Source organism: Protopterus annectens, chromosome 11.part0 (assembly GCF_019279795.1).
Source record: "Protopterus annectens isolate FY-2018-M chromosome 11.part0, PAN1.0, whole genome shotgun sequence".
NCBI classification, from domain to species: Eukaryota; Metazoa; Chordata; order Ceratodontiformes; family Protopteridae; genus Protopterus; species Protopterus annectens.
This window is the reverse complement of record NC_056745.1, coordinates 59,260,465-59,276,495: the sequence shown is the minus strand read 5'-3', so window position 1 is coordinate 59,276,495 and position 16,031 is coordinate 59,260,465. Positions and strand designations below refer to the sequence as shown.

The 16,031-nt window shown below is 35.2% G+C and overlaps 1 protein-coding gene across 1 annotated transcript in view; it reads right to left on the bottom strand.

Annotated features, from left to right (window-relative positions):
* The window catches only part of CNTN1 (contactin 1), a 1,190,489-nt gene extending 1,174,796 nt beyond the window's left edge, over positions 1–15,693 (bottom strand). The window contains exon 1 of the mRNA XM_044087442.1: positions 15,605–15,693. The gene's annotated coding sequence lies outside the window, so the exon portion shown is untranslated. The remainder of the gene's footprint in view (positions 1–15,604) is intronic.
* Between the last annotated feature and the right edge of the window lie 338 nt (positions 15,694–16,031).

Sequence of the window (16,031 nt, the reverse complement as noted above, 5' to 3'; positions counted from 1 at the left end):
TACAAAGCCATGTCTGACCCAGCTCTGTTAGAAATGCTGCATCTAAAGAAATCCCAATCCCTCCGCACCATATGCTACAGAGACCTCAACCTCATTACCACAATTAACAGAACATAGTGGAGGGACAGGTTCATAACCCAGAGACTGCCCATGCTATGGAACAAAATTCCCATACACGTCAAGCAGAGCACCTTGCTGACCCTCTTCAACAGAAATCTTGATGAGTAGATGTGAAACAGAAGATTCACCCCGGGGATAACTCCAGTGGCTCTACTCGACAGAGGCACTGGGCACTAAGGTCAGGTGGCACTATGTCAAGGTAATCCTATGGCTAGGCTTGTAAAGGCCCCAGGGCCATTAGCCTAGTACACACCTATGAACCTACGAAGAGAATGAGACTGAAGTAAGGAAGTAAGTGAAGACGGGAGAGTAAGGAGGTATAAGGAATTAAAAGGTACTTTTTCACATTTAGGGATATAGTTTTTCCTGGTTTTGGGCAAGAATAGAGACAGATTTTAGCTAGGAAGTCTTTCAGAGTGGTTTTGAAAGATGGGAGGGACAGCATTGACTGGTGGATACAGGTGAGGAGTTCTAGGCCTTAGCAACCTTGTATGAGTACAGAGAATGTCCAGCAGATTTGTAGACAGACAGGAATTTTTGGTCACCCGATAGCAATGAATGACTGACTGAAAACATAGTTGTGTAGAGTGTTTTTAGTGCAGATGGATGCTGGATAATTTTATAGGTGGCAAGAAGCTGTATATATGTTAGCTGATGTGGCAGTTCTACTCAATTTAGGCTTTTCAATGCTGTACAGCTGTGGGTTCTGAAATCGGTATGTGCTGCAAATTTTGCAAATTTGTTATTGCATTGTTCAAGCTTTAAGTTTTGTGAAGCCTGGAGGTTAGTAAGCATGGGAGCACCATAAAAAAGAGTGTGGAGGAGATATGTAGTGGCAAGTGTAGTTTTAATTGCATCACTGAGAATGTTTTGGGCTCTGTAAAGCTTTTGATGAGTTTTTCTTATGCAATTTTGTATATGCTTTTCAAATGTAAGATTATCATCCATTATCACCCTTAACAGTTTGCGATGAGAAGAGAATCCCATGGCTGTATTATCAAGAGAGAGGACTTTAAATTTTGTTTTTTCATGAGAGAGGGATTTGGAGAAAAAGTATTATTATGTCTTCATTATTCCAGGTGTCATTTTTATATTAGGTTTACTACTCAGAAACATTTAATGTGCAAGTAAACAAGAAAATCATGAGAAGCTAGAGTAAAACTTGACCATCTCCATGGTGCAGAGGAATAAATCATAACTATGGCCAAAAGGCCTGTTTTGATTAGTGGTCGGGGCACTGAAAGAGCCTGCACAGACTGGGATGGTGGTGAGTGCCCGGCATCTCCACAGACATAATGGGAGTAAGGGGTGGGCTGGGGTGAAGAGGACAGGAATTGTATATGTCCTTCTGTTGGAGTGACACCTGTCAGTTAGACGTCACTGCTCTCTAGCCAAGCATAGTAGTGTAGTGATGCATGTTTCCAGGTGATAACCTACTGTGGCTAGCATTACACAGTGACTACCAGTCAGCAGGTGGACAGATTATGAACCAGAAAAAATATCACTGATTTCCATGTAGAATGAAATCCCATGATGCTTGACTGTTTTCCTGCTGCCCAGTGTCCTCGGGCACCTGGTGTGTCAAAGGGGATAGATGTTCAGAGTTCATGAGGAGATTAAAAAGGGCTAGAAGAACATAAAGAAAGCTAAGGTAAATTATGCATTAATATAAATAAACAGTTTTACAAAGAAGGATGTCTTCCTACAGCTTTATTTACAGACACAGTTTTATTTACAGATCTGTTGTGTTACAGTTTTATTTACAGATTTGTTGAGTTACACTTTTATTTACAGATCTGTTATGTTAGTTTGCACACCAGCACATTGAATCGGCAATTTTCCAGGACCAGGTGTTTGAGAAGGGAAATCTGTCCCTGCAAACTTCTTGAAAATTGTCTTACCTTTGAATTCCTGCAGCTATGTCATAAGATCAAATGTTACACTGATTTGTATATACTGTCAAGTTAATAAAAATGTTTTAAAAAATGTGTACACTACAATTTCAAGATATTTCCTTATTTGCTAAGAATCTCTAAAAAGGTATTACTATAAAACAGAATGTATAGTTAAATCAAGTTATGGCAGAACAGTGGTATGTGGGTATAACATGTTCTCCAGTATGAGAAGAAGAGCTTTGACATTCTAGAGTACAACAGACTTTAACAAAATGGTGTAGGGGCAGTAAGAACAGCAACACATACTCGCACACACACACAATTTTTTACATGCATGTAATGCATGCACACACATATACACACGTGTACACACATACACACGCACACACACACACACACACACACACACACGAATGTACACACACTACACATAATTTATTTTTAAGCAGTGAAGAGTTTACTATACTGTCAAGTTACTATTAAAGAAAACAAGATACTTCCAACTGCTAGAATATTTACATTTAAAATTGTTCCATGAACTTTTAGCACTAGAAATCAGCCTTGTGAGAGAAAGATGAAAGGAGAGAGTCAGAATGTTTGATCAGTCACATATTAGGTATTACATTCTGTTAACACAACAACGTCATACAGTTAAAAATTACTGTCAAAGATATCACATATGAGCAATGCAAGCTATTAAGTATCATTTGTGACCCCTACATCACTTTTTAAATATTATCTTCATCTTATTAATAGCCACAGGTAATTGAAAACAGTTAAAATATGTAATAAGTAATGTAAAAGTGTGTAATGTTACTGCTTAAGCAAGTAACAAGAACTTTGACATTTTAGGCGGTGTTCTGAAAAGCTAAAGTAAAGCTATTATTTTTTAGATCATTGCAGCAGCAGATGTTACCCTAGCATTCAGTCCAGGATTCAAAATGTATTATAGACACACAGGATCATACAAACCAACTTGTATAGTCCAGAAGAATATGACAATTTGGAAGCAATTGCCAAAAAGTTCTTGTGGTGGAATAAGTATAAAGTACACAAGTAGCCAGATCCACTGGCACTTCCCCTGAAGATGAGATAGGAAATGAGGCACAATGATTCTGACAGCTATGTGTATGCAATGATATATCAAATGTGTGCAGAAGTGACCATGCAAATGTAAGCCAGTAGTTTCTGGTGTGCTAATTAATTTCTATTGAACAAATTTCAAACACTGCTGTGAAGGTTTGTGGTTTATGAGTCTGTAATAAATGGCACCGGCACACAGATGTACACGTTTGTTGTACTAATGTAGATACTGGGGTCACAGTTCACAGAAAATGCATGGGGCTTCATTGAGCAGTTCAGTTGCACTACTCAGAGATTCACAGATATGCTACTGGTATCTTTGACTCCTGTTAAATCCATTTGTAAATTAATGCTCACATATTAATTGCATGGTTGTCTCTGAATCCCTTCTAGAATGCAGTGTATGGTTATTAAGCAAAACAGCCTATGCATTTAATTCAATAACTGCTTATTATATGTAGTATGCATTTCTGTATGTGTGTTTACCCATACCAGTGTGTATCAAGAAATAATACTGTACAAAAATGTTGGAAATGAAGTGTTCAGTAAATTATTTACACATGACTTCAGAACTACTGTCAAAGTAAAGTGACTTAGACTTAATTATGTACAAAGTGCCTATGAATCTGAAAATATACAGTAAGCTAAACTTTCTTAAAGCTGACACTTCTGTCTCTGGTATCCTTTTATACTGTTTCTAATCATACATGTATAGTAAAACTTGTCATATAACTTTATTTTAGGTGTGAAGTGCAATTCCTCTGTTCACAATTAAATATAGGTTTTATTCTGAATATGAACATGAATATATAGCTATATTTATATCTACTTAAATATGTATATATGTACTTATCTTAATAAAATGAAAGGTTATGTTTGCATGGTATCTTAATATTGGTTATTAGTGATGCTATAAGATACAGATAATATAGAACAGTGTAGCAGCTGAAAACATGTAATAAGAACAGTTATATACCACAACATTACTTTAAACTGCATCTTGCATATTCACAGATTTTATCCAGTAGCAAGATACACCGTTCAATATTCACCACTATTAAATGTTTAAAATAAACTAATATATCAATACCCGCAAAATAAAGTCTGGAAACATTTTTCTTGCAAACAGACATGTTATATTAAAAAGGTGTACTATTATCCCCACCACATCTTTATATATGCCACATCAGGAAAAAAAAAAAAAAAATATATATATATATATATATATACATATGTGTGTGTGTGTATGTGTGTGTATATATATATATATATATATATATATATATATATATATATATATATTATATATATATATATATATACACACATATATATATATACCTTTTTGTGTCACAGGCTAATAATGCAGTACAGAAAACACACAAACACACCATGCATGCATACACATTAACAATATGCCATAAGTGTACATATGGTTGTTGTACAGTCTTTGAAAAGGCTACAGTTTGCTGCACAAGTGTTAAGAAGCAACTGTCTGAAATGTAAGCTTTCCTGAAAACAGCTGATACAACCTATTTGCTTATGAAATTATTCTAACTCCTCTGTCCCTGAAACTTGGTAGGAAAGGAAACCGTTATTTTACAGTAAAATCCTTTCTTACAGTTATTTTACAGTAAAATCCTTTCTTTCCAATTTCCCTTATTTTCTTCACATTCCTTCATATGAAAACAATAAGTGTATACGGTATACCAAAACAATAATGTAAACTCAGTACAAATAGGCTGTTTTAGTTGTACTAAGAAAAGATAAAAGTAAGGGAATAGTAATGTACCCGACATACTTACAGAATATAAATAGCAGCAGCATAATATTTACTAAATAACTGGTTGACAGTCTTTGCTCATTTACCCCCTCAAACATACACATACATACACCCCCCCCCACACACACACCCCCCCACACACACACACACACACACACTCACCACCATAAGTTTAAATTCTAGACAATTTGACCAATAATAATGGACCAAGCAAGGTAATTAATTTCTTTTCATTTTTAAGCACTAATCACATTATTTGTTATCTAAACCCAGAGAAACACCTCTTGAAATGCTCAATGTTCAACATCTGCTAATGCTTAAGTATCTTTTATACTGTAATAGTTGCCTCTTTTTTCATATGAATGTAATCAAATTAGCAAATGTATGTGTAAAATTATTAATGTACATTATGTATTGTCTATTCATACATATTACTGAATTTCTATTAAAAATGTGTGTAATTGGTTGGAGCTTTCCTACCTGAACCTCCAATGAAAAGGGTTGTGACTAAACCCAGTCAGACAAACCCAGTAAACAGAAACAAAATTAAGTACATAAAAATAAATAGAAGAAAATAAATAAAACAATCCTTCCCATACAACTGTAAAATAGGCTACAAGAAACTGAAGAAGAAAGCCCCAAAGTGCTACAATTTGTAAACAACCTATAAGTGGGAATGCACACTTATTATTCAGACTGTTTCAGTATGTGCAAAAACAGAAATGGAAAGGCACCTATTCTGCTAAAAACACATTCCCTTTCAGTCTGAAAAATATATACATTGTTAGACTTTGACTTGTATGCTAAGATCAGGAAGTAAAAAAGAAAAAGATCATGTGACCAGAATTATTACATGCAGCTTTTAGACGTTAGCTAAATATTTACCTACGTTATAAATTGTTTCTCTGCAAAACAGACTGCTATTATCCAGTAGATGTGAAAGAGATAAGCGAACATAAAAATGCCATAATGGGGATTTTTTTGTCAGTTATTTTAATCATTATCTCTGCAAATACAAATATGTCAGGAACATATAATGCATCCGTATAGTACAATGCAAGACATGGGCAACATGTCTCTTCTAGCTTGTCAAGTTGAAATTTATTTTTCACCAAAATAAGTACATGTTTTGTTTCTAAAGCTTGAAATGTTCTCACTTTTTAATATGGAATGGTAAGGAATTTCAGATTTTTTCCTCCTTTTCAGTGAACAAGTAAATCATTTTCTTGTACATTCTAAAAGTTCCAAATAGTTTAACTATGTTTATTTTCCTTAAACTCAGGAATTTCCATAAGAATGAATCCCTAGTCACCTTGTAAACCAGGATAGGTCCCTCATAACATGTCCATAAGTAATGTTCTTATTATTATTGTTGGTCCATAGAACTAAGTTTACTAAATATGTCTCTATATTGACAGAAGGTTCAACTAATGATGTGGGGACCTTCATGGACCATCTCAATTCCAGCACGTCTTTTTTGAATTTTACATTTGTAGAGTCTGATTCTAGAATTTCTTATCTTGATGTAGACTTAAACAAAGATATTTCTGCTGGTAGCTTCAAGGCCAAAATATACCGTAACAGTTCCTATTCTAACACCATGTTACACTTTACTAGTGCCCACCCTGAGCACCAAAAAAGAGGGGTAGTCAAGGGGCAACTTGTGCTCGAATGGTAACTGACGATGAACCCTTTTTAGAAGAATGTGAGTTTATTAAGGGATTGTTTCTACACAGAGGTTACCCAGACAAGTTTATTCACGACCTGGTTACTGAGGTCCAGACTAAAAGGTATGGGGGTGTTTATAAACCTATTTTACAAAGCAGTTTGTTCACAAGTTGTCCACTAGAACATTCAACTCCAGTTATGCCTGAAGTCTTTGTAGACAACAAGAAAGTAGACACTTCTATTTCTTTCAGCACTAATTATAGTGCTAAGATTCATTTAATCAAGGAGGTGTTTGTCAGGAACTGGAGTATTTTCTGGTGTGACGATGCCTTACAAGCCAGGTTTGGTACTTTGCCTAGTATATAGAAGGGGTGACAACCTGAAACGGATACAAGAAACAAAAAAGGACACTTGTGTTAGAGTAGAGGGCACTTTCAAATGTGAGAGTTGTAACATGTGCAGGCATATTGCCACTGGTTCGAGATTTAAATTTGCTGGGTCTTCTTTCTCCACTGTTGGTAGATTCAACTGTAAATCTCGATCGGTTGTTTATTTAGCTTGCTGCCAGTCTTGCCCAGCATTTTATGTGGGCAAGACTGACAGAGGTTTTAACAAAAGAATCTATGAGCATTTATATTGTATTAGGAAAAACAAGTGTGAAAACGCTTTGGCGAAACATGTTTATGACCACCCTCAGCACAGTTTTACTTTCAAGGTGTTAGGACAGGTTCCCTTTGACATCAGGGGGGGGGTCCTTTTCAACTATTATTAGAGCGCCTAGAAGTGATTTGGCAGCTGAAACTCTGTTCATATAGACCTCCAGGTCTTTATGACAGAGTAAGTTTAGCTTGCATTTTGAAACTCAGAAGTATGCAGAGGTAAACTTATTATTTTTCATTTTTATTCTTCATTTATGACTCATTATTTTTTATGTTTTACTTCTTATTTTTTGTCAGCAAATCGGTTCCATTCATCGTGTTTTGTTTTTCTTGGTTTTAAACATTTTATGTTCAGACACATTTTCATTGACAATTTTTCATTTTATTTTGGTCAGTTGTTTGATTTCAAAACACAACTTGTAAAGACCTGACTTTTGTATGCAGTAGCTTTTTCCCACACATTGATGTCAACGAGTTTTAACCAGTTGGTTGGTCCATTCAAATGTACCATGTGTTGTTAATTGTGTATTTAAGGAGTTTTTTTACATTTGTCACCTTTTAATGTTTGTCCGAAGAAGTTCAGTTTTCTTGAATGAAAAGTGGATGTTAAAACACTTAATCTTGGACTCTTTGCTGCTGGTTCTGCTGACGTGGATTTTGTTTTATTTATTGCAATTTATTTTTCTCCAAAATAAGTACATGTTTTGTTTCTAAAGCTTGAAATGTTCTCACTTTTTAATATGGAATGGTAAGGAATTCCAGATTTTTTTCTCCTTTTCAGTGAACAAGTAAATCATTTTCTTGTACATTCTAAAAGTTCCAAATAGTTTAACTATGTTTCTTTTCCTTAAAATCAGGAATTTCCATAAGAATGAATCCCTAGTCACCTTGTAAACCAGGATAGGTCCCTCATAACATGTCCATAAGTAATGTTCTTATTATTATTGTTGGTCCATCGAACTAAGTTTACTAAATATGTCTTAATTATATCATATATGTTAGTGCATTATTTATAACAAGCTTACCTAACTCATTACATCTGAGTGACGCTTCCTGGTGCATCTGGAGTTAGCACCTACTGACACCTGTAGGCGTCAAATATTGCTTGCTCATATTTGCATCAATAATTCCAACACCATACTATGTACAAGGTTTTAAAACATTTCATCTTAAAGCTTACACAATAGCAAACTCAACTGCATTAATGGCTGACCTCTGTCTAGTGCATGCAAATTGATATTAACCATTGTTTTTATGATATTAATGTATATAGATATAATTTCCACATTTTCTAAATATCTTGACAACCAAGTAACAGACAGAACTCCTTAGCTTCATATGAAAGATCTCAGCTAGATGAATAAAATGCTGACAGTATGTGGTAACTTGAGTGGTTGCTGAGATATTGTAAGTTGTTTACAAAATATTACAAATGTAATAGTTACTGTCTTTACTGTGAATTATAAAATTCAGTTTAAGACCTACCACCAAAAGAATACTACCACTATAAAAATGGTTTGTGCTGAATTGTTTGCCACTTATACTTCTTCCATAACCCTTATGGTTCCAGAGATATGATCATTTGTTTGAAATGTGAGGACATACTTTGATTCTGTCAAAATGCTTAGGCTCCGCCCATTAGAAGTTACAGTGCAAAATTCCTGACCTTCATTGGAACGAATGAGTTAAAAACATCAACTACAATAGGTAAAAAAAATATATATCTGATTCAACATGGTTATCCAAGCTAGATCCATGTTGGACAAAAGGCTTTTCTTTTGAACATTGACACAACTTGGGCAGCATTCTGTTTGCTGGTGGCTTGACTGAGTAAAACAATGAGAAAATTAGACCTTTAGGAGTTTGAGGTATCCCTATAGTCAACATAGGCTCTTATCCCTGAAGTAAAAATGACAGCAAGTCTAGACATTGGCCAATGAAGTTATGGAAAATATAAAGACCAAAGAGTTCAAGCCTGCACAGACACTTTGAAAGGGGACAACAAAATTTCAGCTTTTACAATGGCTGGCTTATTAAACCATTCAAGGAAAGTCAGTGAAGTATAAATCAAGCTACCAAGGCTGTTAGGATGCCAAGAAGAATGGGCAAAGATCCTTGAGAAAGAGAGAATGACTACACTGCCAACAGACAACTTAGCTAATTAGATTCAAGGCTGTTTCAGGACAGAAGAGAGAGTTTGGGTTAAAATGAAACGGATCAGCATTCCCTAAATTTAGCTTATGTTACAATGAATTACAACTGGCAAAATAAATGGTAAAGAAAGAAGACATTCCATATCCAGTGATCTGTCCTGCTAGACTGTGCATTTTGTTAATATTTACATACATGGCAGGGGCCTCATCTAAGATTCTGATTGATATCCTACCACATGAGGACTGGATAGCAAACTGATGATGAAGACAACAGGATCTGAGTATCATTCAATTCATAGCTTCTTTCTTGTCAACTTGAAGACATCTACTGTAAATTAAAATATTAACTTCTCAAATAATCCCCTGCAGTCTAAGTAATGAAATAACACTAGAATCTGAGAAATTCTGTTTGGTAAGACTTGAGTTTGCTTTATGTATATAATGCATGTCTTATGTCATTAAAATTTCAAACTCTGAATGTTTAAGTACCTAAATTATGTGGTCCTACATTTTATTTAATGACATTTAAGGTATATGATATGCAGTGGCATAAATGTTCTTGAAAGAATTTATGACATATTTGTTATCTAAGTGGGACTCTCCATTTTTGAAAAATAAGCTTGCAAAAAACACTGGACATCTGGGCTCGCATCACCTATAGGGTTTAACTTGACTAGGAATGCCAGTTTGAAAACTTATATCTAATTTGTTTTACATGTATAATTAACATAAGAGTACAATGTTTAATATCATGTTTGAAGGATGTTGTGTAGTGTGGTCCCAATTATAAGACATTCCAGTATATTGGTCAGACTTAAAAATATTTCTCCTAGTATAGAATTTTCCAGTAGATTGGAAATTTGCACTAATATTCAAACTTTGAAATAAAAAACAGAAAACAACCATTCTATAACTATTTCTTAGTATCCATACTTCTTTCCCTTTTCAAAGTCAGTACAAGGAATGCATTAAAAACAGCTACTTGCTGCCAACAAAGCAAGCTGGCACAGAAACATTTAATAAGAACTGCTCCCTTCACAGCTACATAGTGGCTTGGCAAATGGATATTGGAAGGTCATATGCTTGCTGACCTCAGATAAGTGTTTGTTACTGTCAGTCATTTTCTAGTCACTGGTCTGACAGCTCCAACAACAAGCAAATGGCTAATTGACAGTCTTTCAGTGAAATCACAGAATGCACCATCCATTTTTCATTTATGAACAATATAAACTCACCACAATTTGGCCTGTAAGTCCAATATTTTTCCCTTTGTCCATCTTTGGAATATAGAATTTCTTAATATGATATAATGTATTAATGGTTAAGACAGATATATTTCATCTTAATTATCTTAAATTAGAATAACACAAGTTTATCACTGGTAGTACATTATACACAAAGCTTTAAGATAATCCCTCTTGCTCTGTCCAAGGCAAGAAGGCACAATAGAGTGTTTATCAACCAACAAAGAAAACCTGATTTGCCATCAAATGTTTTACCTATATCAGTCCTCAGCAGACGTTATACCAACTTCTGTCAGCGAGCCTCTTTAACTGGTGGAAGAATGGAAACATATTGGCATGGAGATATACACCCCTCCAAAAAAGGGGTCTACTTTATTAACTCAAATGTTCAAAAGTTTGAATGCATAAAGATCAACACATATGCATCGAACTCTTAAAATGTTCGAAAGTTAATAAAGAAAAAAAATTACACAGAAAAAAAAAAAAAAGATGTAGGCATCACCACCCAACCACTACTTAAATATGCCAACTCCGAGATCACACTACATTGAAGTAAACGGAAATCTCCACCTACAGAGATTTATGTTTACAGTTTTCGACGGCTTGCACTTTCAATGCATATGGTTCGATCCATATGTATTCACGGTTTTACGCTTTCGTGTAAATAAAGTAGACCCAAAAAAAAGACATGCTAGCAATTTGATGTCTAAGATGAAAAACAAGGTAGAAAGAATTTCAAGCAGTTATCTAACTTTGCATGTTTTGACAAAGTCTTTTGCAAATCCCTTGTTTTTACAACACAACCATGTATGTATACAAAAAGATAAATGTGAAGCTGAGATTAGTAATATGTTATGCAGTATTCAGAATTCTCATATTCATCTTGCTCCAAAGCATACCTTTCAACTGTCCAGATTTTTCCAAAATGTCCAGATTTTTGTCTCACATTTTTTGTCTGTTCCTCTTAACATTTATGGTTTTCTGGCAGATCATTGAGAACTGAAGTCACTAAATAATGACAACATTTTGAGTTTCAGGCTTTATAGCCTTCAGAAAATGTGTGCTAACATAAATCCTTGGATTCTATCATCCTTCTAAGCTTATAAGAGCAATATTTAAACTCTGTCCTTATTTTTGGGTCATTGTCTCTCCATTAGTTTTGGCTTTGTCCATATTTTTTGTGCTAAAAGGTTAACAGGTATGCTCCAAAGTATAAATGATTGGACTTTTAACATACAGCACTGCCTTGGGTACAGCAGTAGAAATAATATAAAAATAAAAAAAAAAATTAAATATGTGAGCTTTTTTAAGGGACTAAGTGTTAGAAGTTAACTTTCTCTCTCTGTTTCATGTTCAAATGGTAAGCCACTTCTTCCCTTTTGACACGCGATTGCACTTATGGTACATTTTAGTTCACAGGCATAGAGTCAGCAAGAAATACAAATGCACTGGCTGGCTACTCCCAACACAACACATTCTACAGCCCAATTTGCAATTACTTTACATGTTCATATGTGCTTTACTGACATGTCTGCTTTTCTTGAACTATAATGAACGTAAGTGTTTAAGGGAGGGTTCATTGTATCCTTTGATCTGCTTTGTATCTTAGAAACCATTTCTACCATACCCACTACCTCCCCCTATTCGCAGATCCTGATGTACTCACGTTTTCTTTGCTATGTGCCTCACTGATGCCTTTTCTGAAGCTGGCATTAAATATGCACACATATCCTACAGAACTCATAACAATTCATTATATTGCATGACTCCTCTATACAGGCTTTTCCTATTTCCCGTTGCCTGATTTCCAACATAAAGTGAAACTTCTGCAATGGAATTACTTCATTTCAAATAATAACACTGTCAAACAAACAGATACAACAGCCAGTCACATGTTTTATTTTGTATTTGCAAAACAGTCATTTTGTTAATTTGCCTATGCTATAAGCACAACAGATACAACAACACATCTGTTGTGAAATATTACCTGGTCCATTATAGGCATCAGCTAGTCACCAGTGATTGTATTTGCTGCTCTACCAGTCTATCTGAATATGCATTTTGACCACTTGTAGCAGGACCAGAGGACAATTAAGTGGCTGTTACATAGATGGATGGACATACTAATATACTTTCTTTTTTACTGATTTTTTTAATCACAGAAATAGCAAATATAGACAATTCCAGAAATCAAAATATTTTTTTTCATTATACTCAAATGCTGCAAAACTATGGATCAATAGTTCAACTGTTCACTCTCCGATAGGCATTATGGATCACTACACTGTTTCTTGTGAAAAGTAGCTGTACTTTTCCCTAGGGTTGCCACCTTTTCAGATGGCCAAAGTGGAACAATTGTGGTACAAACATCAGATTTTGCAAGTCAAAACATACCCATGGCCAGTACAAGGGACAGAACTTGACTTTTTTGCCTAAATAAAAGCTTATTCTTGTAGCATTTTAGTTGCTTATTCTGTTTATTATAACATTTAGGTACTTCAGATATAGAATAACTGTTTTATGCAAGTATTACATAAAATATAGGAAATAATTTTGCCCTAATATTTCAGGACAGTTGCCATTCTTACAATATTTTTTCAGGACACAACTGCCCATAGAGGGACTGTCCCTCGCAAAGTGGGACAGGCGGTAACCCTACTTTTAGATTAGTAGTGCGATGTAATTATCACAATAATATATTAAAGGAGATTATATGTTTGCATGTCAACAGACATTAAAATAACAACTATACCTATATATATATATATATATATATATATATATATATATGTGCCTCACCAAACCTAATATATAAAGCAGTCTTATTCTTATTGCTTTTCAATCAAGAGGTAGCTACAAGCAAACATCCAATACACAATAACATATACATAACTTAAAATGTATACATAGCTTTTGCTGCCATTGCTTTATAGAACTTAATACTTTCATAGCATTGTTCTCATTAACTGAATTCTGCTATTTCATAAGACTGCAATGGCATTCATGAAAAAGTAGCAAAAAAAAAAAAAAAGAGTTAATAGTGAAACAACCCATTCCAAAAAAAAGTAGTGATTAGAATATTAAAATCCACCTTGAGAAAAAAAGTGTATTTTATTTTCAAAAGAACATTGATTGTGTTCATAATTGTAGCATCTCAGCAATCTACACCACATTTTTTACAACTCATGCACAACACTTCAAGACAAACATCTCTGATTATACTGCACAAAGTGCATTGAAATCAGATATCACTGCCCTTCATCCCTCAACAGACTGTAACTTGCAGTCACTGAGCAGCTGATTTCAAGAGTTACACATTTCTAATTCATAAATCTCTTATGCTGGTACAATGATCAACTGTCATTGGTAAAAGGTGCACAGAACACAATAAAATATATGCATTTTTTGTATTCAAGCCATGACAACATTCTCAAGAGACAGTCTTATTATACTACATGCAATAGCTGGCTCAGTGCCAGATTTATTTGTGATGTACAACAAAACAACATGAGTTACATTAACTTCATTTAATTATATAGTACACTTGGAAACTGAGGAGTCTCTAGTAGCTCTAATGTTTATTTAACTAACAGACTACACTTTACACCTTGTTATCATACAACTGCAATGTATCTGCATTTAATAGTTTAAGATGAGGGTGTGGCACTTTTATTCTTCCATCAGAAAATATTGTTCTTAGTAATTTATAACCATACACATGCTATATATGTATTTGTAGCTTATTAAGCTAGCTGTAAAAAAATATACATAATTTGTAGTGTTACTCCAGCTTAAATCAAAACAAATTTAAGGATGTGCTAGTACCACAACCTAAGGGGATTAAAAAGCATACATTATCATTAAGGCTAATGAACCCCAAGATATGGATGTGTTCGTTTACATTCCACATCTTACTCAGAAATCAGCATTTTCAATTGATCTAGTAGCATTCAATGAGAACAAGGTCGGAAAAACCTCACCCTAATATCTGAACTGCTGCAAACCAGCCATAGAGCAGCTCAGTTTAGTCATTCTGTACACATTATACATCCAGAAGTGAACACAGTAGAAGATTTATCTTTACTTCCTAGTCCTAAGGCAGTGAGGGACAGGTGTAATGTTATGCAGCAAAAGTTCACGTTTACATTAAGGCCTCCCACATACCTTACTGTTGGGTAGGAGTCAAAACAGGGCAACGAACCATAATGAAGAAGGGTACAGAATTCTGTCCCTCACCCAATCTCTTCATTAAGACCCCCACACCAAAAAATAAATAAATAAAATAAAAATCATTAGCTTCAAGGTGATCTTATTACTAGAGAAAAACAGAGGGAGAGAAAACAGTCGCCTTTCCAGAAAGAGGCACGGCATTTATCACCTCGCTATCGCTTACTGTAAGGTCACCGATAAGTGTTTAAAAAGGTAAATGCATTTATTTTAACTGTCTGGGATGTGCCAGCAAGCGATAAGAAAAGCTAGTAAGTAGCCAGCCATGTTTGCAGAATATTGCCCCTCATTTCACTCACTAGACTGCAGTTATTAAATAGTCATGACTAGCGGTTTGGTCGATGCCACTGACTTTTGGAACCCATCTTTCTGTTCTCTTATTTCAGTGTGTCTAGATCTCCAGTGAAATACTGTAGGTGAAAATGCATGCTATTAAGTTAAAGCTCTTACAAGAATTGCAAAGAGCACTTCATCTTGACAGTGCAGAAAGCAAAGCATCTGTGACATTCTGTTTGACGCAGCCATTGCAATAAAGACAACTGCACCTTAACGAGTGTTTAGGTTAAGTGATGACCACAAGGCTTTTCTCCCTCGCCCTATAAATTCTAGCTTTTTGGTTAATGACATTTTCTTCACAGAGCCCGCTATTTTTGGAATAACATCAAATAATTTATAAATCGGTGAAGCTATGCTTACTGTTTCGTGTATGCATGTTTGAAGCACATTCTGCACACCTAATGCTTTTTTATTTAATAAATGAATAACGCCTTACCTGCACCGCTGCACTGATAATGCAAAAGGATCCAGCTTGCACACCTGGGAGAGACAGTCGTTGTAAAGTCAGCTGAAGCTGCACAGCCTTGTCCCCGCCCACACCACGCTCTTATTGGACTAACGGGCCAGACAATGAAGTGTGCCATTATGTGCTCCTCAAATGATTGGGTGTAGGTGATGTCATTCTAAGCGAGGCTTAGTTGTGCAAGAAAGCGTCCAGCTGCAGTGGATCCGCAGTGAGGTACCGTTAGAAAAAAAAAGGGTCAACCCAAGATCGCCCACTACATAAAACCGTCTTGTAGGATTAGCCCCTATCCTCAGAGTATTGGCATATGTGGGATTAGAGTGCCTCATCCCCACTGATGGCAATGCAAGCAAAAACAAGATGTTAGAAGCAGGCGCACCAAGAGAAATCTCTTGTTACA